General features: G+C 42.6%; 1 long non-coding RNA gene across 1 annotated transcript; it reads right to left on the reverse strand.

The window, feature by feature from the left end:
- Positions 1 to 3,254: 3,254 nt before the first annotated feature.
- Positions 3,255 to 5,140, reverse strand: LOC130095086 (uncharacterized). Its single transcript, XR_008808042.1, has 2 exons — positions 3,854 to 5,140; positions 3,255 to 3,579 (listed from the first exon to the last, which is right to left on the reverse strand). It is a non-coding gene; the product is annotated as an uncharacterized LOC130095086 (long non-coding RNA).
- Positions 5,141 to 9,197: the final 4,057 nt, after the last annotated feature.

Raw genomic sequence — 9,197 nt, forward strand, 5'->3', positions numbered from 1 at the left:
GGGACTCTATAAAACAGCTACATTATGCAAAGTGATGTCTTCCAGAATATAAAATCTAATAAATGTTTGTAACAGGTTTTTTTCTTGTGCTGTTTTGTGTTTAAGCTACATTCAAAGGATAGAACCTCAAATTTGAATGTTTTTGCACTTATGCCAGATCTATTAATATTCATTGGTTTGTCCATTGATTCAAATAAAGAATTTAATACATGGTTGATCAAATTAAGTTTATTGGGCAAGTGAAAAACCATTGCAAAAATGATCTACTGGCCAGAGATTCAAATCAATAACTTTACTGAACTTAACCTGAGGTTAAAAACTGAAGATAAAAATAGCTTCTAGACTAAAAGATTTGTTATAAACTGAAGTCTGTGTAGTAGTTGGTGGGGCTACAGGGTTTAAGTGGGAGAAACCAATGTGCCAAAGTTCACCACTTAACATCCCATCTTACAGCTGAAGATTCCCAGCGAGAGGAAAATGTCAGGACAAAAACAATAAAATCCTGCCCTCTTTGTCTGGTCCATAACATGTTTGGTCCATTGTACTTAAGAAATTCAGTGTTTGATATACCATGCCGATAGAAATGGACAACATGTTCTCATGAGTATTCGTATGTATTTTGCCACACGTACATTTACTTGTGTTCCCATAGACACTGAAACCTACAATATTGACGTATTGACAGGACTATAACATCAATTATTTACGTATGAACAACTTTACAGACTTACAAATGTGTATAAAATCCTTATTTATGAACATTAAAATTGTGGCAATATCTCGATTCTATTGTATTCAATTGTCATATCAATGACATTATGTTTTCAGTCACATTTATGAGAAACTGTTTACTCATCCACTTAATTTGGGGTCATTAACCTGCTCAAAAACACTTTGCACACGTTGAAATTGTCGGCCATCAGGGTCACTGATGACACAAGTGACCACACAAGATGACATGGTGGGGTCATGGGTTGTATTTGAGGGGCTCTGTAGCGCACCCCTTTTTACCTAAAGTAGCCAAACTTCATACACTTATTGATCTCATTGGGCCAAACAAATTTTCGATCAGATTTTCAATATCCCGAACGGTTTGGCTGTGGCAAGGCAACAAATTTATGGCAAAAAAAAAGGAAACAGGAAGTGTGTTATAACTTCTGCATACATTGTGTCACCGAGGCTCACCCCAATCGACCTGATGGTGGTGCTACAATGATCAAAAGTACATAATGGGTCATAAATCCTAAACCATTTGTCACAGGCTCAAGTGTCTTATATCATTGGAATCCTTGACAGAAAGCATGTCTTGGAATGATGTCATACTGGTAAAATTCAGGGGAATGTTTTCAAGAAACCTGTATACTTTTGTGAGCTAAACCTAGGTTTTTTGCCCGATCGGAACCAAACACATGCAAAAAGATTCTCTAGAGTCTGGTTGTCCATTATCAAGCCAATTTCCATTCACATTTGCAACAGGGCGCCAGAATGTTTGACGTGGGCGTGGTTACTTCTACTAAAACGACCATCCCTCTTGTACACATGTATGGGCTCAGTCTGGGGTCGTGTGAAAAATGACGTGGTGACTAGGGGTAGGAATCACAGGATAGGCTACGAAAGTTATCTTTGTAGATATCATTCTTTGTGTGAACAGGCCTTTATTGTTTACATTAGGTAGTACACATGCACAAATCAGGATGACTGATAAAAATGAAAGATTGAGAAGGGTATATAGATATGTTCAGAATAGCATACTACCATAACATGCAAATTATCCCAGAATGCAACACACTGTACCTTCCATGAGAAATTTAATTCTCATGTTTTGATCCAACTGCAGACGTAAATACATTTTTACACAAAATTAAATAAAAAATGCAAAAACAGCTTTTTATTTCTTTGATGATTGCGGAACGTAAATTGCTGAATTAAACAAACAACGTTTATGGTTGTTCTGTTTGACAAACTATTTTAAAAAGTATGGCTCCGTCCGAAATCACATAGCTACTTTGAACTACATAGACTTTGAACTTAAACATGACTGGGGCATCTATTATTGTAGGCTACTCGCACTGATTTCCACCATCCCGATAAAAGCCTCTTTTTCTTAGGCTAGTTAACTTATGTCCACGTTTCACGTTTACATGTTGAGCGCCACCTTGAGGACCCATGAAGTAGCGACGCTGGGAGCAGGGAAATCTATTTAGAGCGCCTTATTTTATTTAAAAAAATATCGCTATTTGACGCCAGCGTATCGATTATCGTATCGCACAGAGCATCAAGGCGTTCCTCCTAAACTTACAGCTCCTCTGGGTAGACCCATGCAGGAAGTCTAAGTTATTTGCCTTCAAGAGCACCTGAGGGGCCTGACAGAGCCCACCAGTCCTACTCTCCATCGTCGTCCTCCTCAGTTTCTACGGAGAAAGGGACCGCTATAGTGACCGAGATCACTGTGCTGCTTCACAAACTATTTGTGAACTTAACTATATTTTCTTTAACATTCTCCAGCATGTTTTAATGTGTGCTATGTCATGTTTCAAACGCCAACATTTTTTTAAGTTCTTAATGTCTAATGAGCTTAACTTTTGTATTTTAAATTAAATTGTTTTAGTAGACTGTTCAGATTATAGTCTTTCAGTGCTGAGCAGCGTATAGTATGCCACAAACACTCTGATCAACCTAAACATAACAGTTGCAATGGGGAGAAAAAATATCAGTGAATCTATAATCAAATAATGTTATGATCCTGCATTCCTTTGATTCTGAACTAAATTTCTCCATTTCAGACCCCCGTGAAGATTGCTGTTGATGTGAGGGAAGAACGTTTGTTATAATCTAAACCTGAAACATACTAAACTTTATTATTCTGGATACTCTAGTGTGCAATTCTGTCTGTGGCCATGTTTCTGAATTAATAAAAAAGGAAGAAACAAAAAGACTTTTTTGATCTAAAGACATTTTGTTATCTAAAATAAGCAATCATTTGGTTTAGCTACTAATAACATGCCCTTATATGTAAATTCATTTTATTCTGCGTAGTAAAGAATCAATGACTTTCACCTGTGACATATTGATTGAGTAAATTGGCAGGTCTAGAGAAAAATGATGCTTGTCACGAGAGAGGTGGAGCCTTTCTGATTTACATCTGCATAAATTGGGATGGTAGCACCCTAATGTGTCATTGAAACAAGCTTGGCAATAATGGGGTTTTGGCAGGTGTAACGGTGGTCAGGCAGTGAAGGGACTGAAACCAGAACTGGCTTTTCTCACATTTATTCCTTTGGAGAATCTTTGGAAAAATCAGAACAAAACATGCCTTCAGGCACTGGTGTACATATAACAGCATCCGATGTAAAGCATCCCGCTTCTCATCTCTTTGGTAAATTGTTACAAAAGAAACATTCATACAGAAGGATACACCTTTAGCATACAAGAAGGGTATAAAATAAACATAAGAAAAATAAACACAGGAAAATATTTCCTCATTCTGAAACTAATTCACATTTAACATATGAAGCAACATACCTTTGGAAAAATCAGAACAAAACATGCCTTCAGGCACTGGTGTACATATAACAGCATCTGCACATACAAAAATAAAAGAAATACACACTGAATACACGGCTAGTTACTAGCGGAGTTTACAGCTAGCCACGCTAGACTCAGAGTGTATGAAATCGTGGTCATAATGAAAGCATTAATAAACTTTCTCTAAGTTGCTGAAATTGCACCTGAATCTTAACAATACATGTAAAATAATATAACACAGATCATATGTCGAAGTTTTCAACTTTAAACGGCATTTTACAGTTATATCATTAAAACAAAGTGAGAGTGCTTTATACAGTGAACCTACCCGATGTAAAGCATCCCGCTTCTGATCGGGTATGGCAACAACACAAGGACAAAACGCAGCAGAGCTGCAGTACACCGTTTCTCCAAAGGAGGGCTCCAAAACACCAAACTCAATACAGCTGCTTAATTATGGTGAAAATCACATACAAACACTAACTGACATTTCTAACTCTGTTACACCCACCTCCCCTGAATTTCACCAAATTTGAGCGGCAATACTTTAAGTACATTACTTTCTAACACTAGACAGAGGGTCACCAATTACAGGACAGCCAACCCAAAGGTATCCAATAAGGATGAAGTGGAAGAAGAGGTGCGCAAACTCTCCAACCAACCACTGGCAGTAGGGTGCCTTATACACCCCACAAGACCCACGTATACTGTGTACTAAAGCCACTAAGAAAAGTAAGGAAAACAAAAACAGATAAACATTTCTTTTAATAAAGCTCACCAGAAAAGCTTGGACCATATAACCAATGTTACCAAACGTGTGTATGACCTCAACTCTAAGTCTAGTCATGAAAAACCTAAAACACTGACTTCCAGATAGCCGTCATAGACGGATGTGCGTGAATAATATCTTGCCTTGACATAGTTTGAATTAGTCTGTCAACTGGCTTAAGAATGCGACCAAATCTAGACCTCACCTGTGTGAACGTACTAGGATTTTCAGACTGTGAAACAGAAGCTACTGTGTCAACACTATCCATGTCATTAGCTTTGTCTATCTGTGTTACAACAGTCTGTCCATCCATGTTGCTGGCAACAACTGTACTACCGTCAGTGCTTGTCACAGGTGAAGAGTCAGAGGCCATGAACTGGTCTCCTATCTTGTCCTCAGATATTACCGGGTCACTTTGAGAGACAAGAGGAACTGATTCTATTCCTCCATTATCAGCTGACTCAGCTTGCGGGGTATCAGGGAATGGTGATAGTGCAATCCACTCTACAGTTCGTCCCTCAGAATCCACTTGCCCTGGAACAGTTATGGAATCAGATTCAACTCTCCCTCCCTCTGTTCGTCCCATCCGTTCTCCCTGAATTCCCGGGCTAGAAATTAGATCATCACAGTCCTCACTCATGTCGTCACGCAAATGACTTTGTCTCACTATTGACACTGAGTCCTCACTTGGGTTTGACTGCTGAACAGAAGACAAAGATGAGACTGGGTCATAGATCACACTTGTGTTTTCCACAGGCAGGAAATTCACCAACATCAACAGATTACGGTGTACGACTTTCTCCCGTCCAGAGACTGTGTCACATATCCTGTAAGTGTGTGTTTCGGTGTTCCTGTCTACTACAGTGTACACAGTCGATTCCCAACGATCTGCAGTCTTCCTCTTTCCTCTTTCCTTTTTGTTAGCCATTAATACACGGTCACCAACTTCAATGGTAGGGCCCTTGACCCTCCTGTTGTAGATCTCAGTGTGACGGTGCTGTTCTTTCATGACATGTTCCTGAGCTATTAACATAGCATCTTGTAGATCTTTCGTCAGAGATGCAACATACTTGTCATAGCTGACCACAGCTGGATCATTCAGAACAGTACGGAAAAGGACATCGACTGGCAGACGAGGAGTCCGTCCAAACATCAAATAAAAAGGCGCATATCCTGTTGTCTCATGAACTGAGCTGTTGTACATGAATGTGAGGGTCTGAAGACGTCTTGGCCAATTGGCTTTTGTGTCTGGAGCAAGTGCACGGATCATATTGCCAAGGGTCCTATTAAAACGTTCCACGCTCCCGTTACCCATAGGGTGATACGGTGTGGTGTGTGATTTCCTAATACCAGAGACTCTAAGTAGCTCGCTGATCAGTTGACTCTCAAAACTAGCTCCTTGGTCACTGTGGATACGTTCTGGAAACCCAAATACACAGAAGAACTTGTCCCAGAGGACTCTCGCCACCTGCTTTGCTGATTGATCCTTGCAGGGGAATGCCTGGGCCATCCTTGTAAAGTGGTCAGTCACCACCAGCACGTCGACCGAATTATTCCGTGCATCCTCTGCTGACCAAAAGTCAATACAAACAAGCTGTAGAGGCCTGGTGGATGTGATGCTTTCCAAGGGTGCCCTGCCAGCAGGTTCGGCTGTCTTGCCGACGATGCAACGCCTGCAGTTGCGGACATAATCCCTCACGTCCCTGTCAAGACTAAGCCAAAAGAACCTCTGCCTAGCCAGCCCAAGACTTCTGAACTGACCCTGGTGACCAGCATCGTCATGAATACCTCTCAGGACAACAGCTTTAAGTGACTCAGGGACTACATACTGGTGACGCTTTGACTTTGTGGTCTGGTCTCTTGAAACTCTGTAGAGTATCCCATTGCTCACGATAAGCTTCTCCCAGTGCTTTAAATATCTCAAAACAGTGACTGATTCTTTCACTCGCTCTCTCCTGGATGGTCTGCGATGTCTTTCCACATAATACAAGACTCGAAGAAGGGCTCCGTCAGCGAGCTGTTCATCACGAAGTTCCTTCTCTGTGTAAGCAGGCAGTGAATCCTGACCATCAGGGACAAACTGTGGCACGTGGTGCAGAGCGGCAACAGCACGGGTTCTTGCTCCAGTCTCCCACTCACTGTGTGACTGCAGGACAGCAGATATATCATCCATCCCAATGGACTGAGTGTGAACACATAAAGGAGCAGACATACTCCCAACACGATCATCACCTTGCTGTAGATTCCCATCATAGGCACTGGAGTAGCGAAAGGTGTCTTGAACAGAGTCGCACGTCAAACCTTGGACCTCAGAGAGAAGTGTGGTGTAAGGCTCCTGAAGCAATCTAAGACTGACTCTCTCTTTCACAAAAGGCACACGGCTTAGGGCATCGGCAACAACATTCTGTGGACCTGGAACATACTTTATATCAAAGCTGTAGCTGGCTAGCTTGGCCACCCAACGTTGCTCACAGCAATCCAACTTGGGCTTTGTCATAATGTGGGTCAATGGATTGTTGTCCGTCCACACCGTGAACACATGACCCTTCAACCAGTGGCTGAACTTGTCACAGATGGCCCACTTCAATGCCAAGAATTCTAACCGGTGTGCTGGGTAATTCTTCTGAGACAGAGAAAGTGATTTGCTGGCAAATGCGATGGGCCTTGCCCTTGTTTCTCCCTCCTTGATCTGCGATAAAACGGCACCAATACCGTCAAGAGAAGCATCCACAGACAGCATAAAAGGACGGGTGAAATCTGGGTGAGCAAGGACAACTGTTTCGGCCAGTGACAATTTCAGTTTCTGGAAGGCTTGCTCCATGTCAGGGGTCCAGTCAGCGGTACTCAACTTCCTGCTCTGAGACCTGTGTTTACTCATTGGCTTCTGCTTACTTTTTCGTTTCTGGCCTGACAACAGAGAAAAGAGTGGCATAGCGATAGCTGAGTAATTGGGTACAAAGTGTTGGTAGTAATTGATCATACCCAAGAAGGACCTAACCCGTTTCGCTGAGGGAGTCACACCGTCTAATTCCATGAGGTCAGCACTTGTCATTTTCATGATGCCCTCAACCTTGCTGGGATCAGTCGACACACCAGCTTCATCGACTATGTGCCCAAGGAACTTCACAGCCTTTCGAAGGAAAAAGCACTTTTTGGGGGCTAAGTTCAGGTTGTGGCTACGTAATCTGCTAAACACCACCTCCAAACGTTGTAGAGCAGTCTCTTCATCAGGAGCAAAGACAAGCAAATCATCTAAGTAGCAAAGCAAACTCAGATAGTTCTGATCTCCAAAAATGCTAGTCATCATACGCATAAAACTTCCAGGGCTATTGCAGAGACCTTGTGGCAAACGATTGTACTCGTATAAACCCATTGGAGTGGTGAAGGCAGAGTACTTTTTGTCATCTTCGTGCAATGGCATGTTATAGAACCCGGAAGTCAAATCCATGGTACTAAAAAGAGCGTTTCCTCCAAGTGCTGCTAGGCAGTCGGCCTGGTGAGGGAGAGGGTGAGCATCTTTAAAAGTTCGCTTGTTCAGCCAGCGAAAATCCGTACAGATTCGGAGATCCCCATTCTTTTTCCAAACGAGAACTAATGGAGACGCATATTCACTGGTGGACTTCCTAATGATTTCCCTCTCTTCCATCTCACTCAGCACTTGGCGCAGCTTCTGATATTGACTTGGGGGCACCCGCCTGAAAGGGAGTCGGAATGGCCTGTGATCGGAGAGGTGAATGCGATGGACAAAATCTTTTGCCTCTCCACAGTCCAGATGATGACGTGAGAAGATATCATTGTAGCGCACAACCAGTTCAGTCAGCTTGCTTTTGCACTGCTCGGACACTTCACAGCCGTTTATGTCAATCTCACTCAATCCAGCTGCCTTGAGTTTGTCGTCAACAGAACATGCTTTATTCTCAGATCTACTAGCTGCTAAAGAACACCTGGCCATTGAAACCCCAGTGTGTGTGTCATCCATATCTTCAAGGGCAATGCAGGGAAAAACGTCAGCTAACTTAGCATTGCGTCTCACCAAGACGGGTTTATCAGAGGTGTTGATCAGCTTTAACGGAACCCATCTGTCTCCCCACAAAGACGTCACCATTCTTGCCACCAGAATTCCCCTTGGAGCTGAGCGGCATGATGTGAGTTCAGCCATCACAGTGCTACCAGGAGATACAGCAGCCGACTTGGGTAGCTTTCCCCACATCAAGTACTCACGACCAGGTTCAAGACACACTGCCGAGTTGCTTCTCACAGTGCCTATCTTGGAGGGAACTTCCTCACCTCTCCAACGGTCCACACCAGCAAGCATGGAGAGAAACTGTTCAGATTCTGGATCACCAGCAGGACAAGGGGCAGACACAGCTTTCCAATAGACATCACACTGCTTATACTGATGAAGAACATGCTTGATTACATTGGTACCTAATATCATTTCATCATGCTGGCCCTGGACAACTAGAGTAGGAACTATGATCTTGCAGCCATACACCTCCATCCGAAGATCAACAGCTGACTTTGGCATGACGCGACGGCCACCACAGCCAATGAGGACAACATCCGTACTGTACTGATCATGTGCTGTCAAAGCTCCAGCTTCTCTAAGCTTCATCTCAGCAGTTTCACTTATGGTACAAGCCATAGAGCCACTGTCTAGCATAGCGTTCAGGGTCACTGTATTATCAATCATCACAGGAGTATAAAAAAGACTGTCACTGCCGACAACTTTGTGTATGTTCTGAAAGACAACAGTTTGAGTGTCATTACAAGCCACCTTGTTCATCATGTAAACGGTTTCTGCATTTGAAATATTTTCACTTCGGGAGTTAAAATTATGACCCATACTGTCTCCCTCTGAATATGAGTCTACTAGTTTCCCTTAGACTGAGGCTCAGGGGAA

This window comes from Rhinichthys klamathensis, unplaced genomic scaffold, assembly GCF_029890125.1.
Source record: "Rhinichthys klamathensis goyatoka isolate OS25496 unplaced genomic scaffold, OSU_Roscu_1.1 h1tg000185l_1, whole genome shotgun sequence".
NCBI classification, from domain to species: domain Eukaryota; kingdom Metazoa; phylum Chordata; class Actinopteri; order Cypriniformes; family Leuciscidae; genus Rhinichthys; species Rhinichthys klamathensis.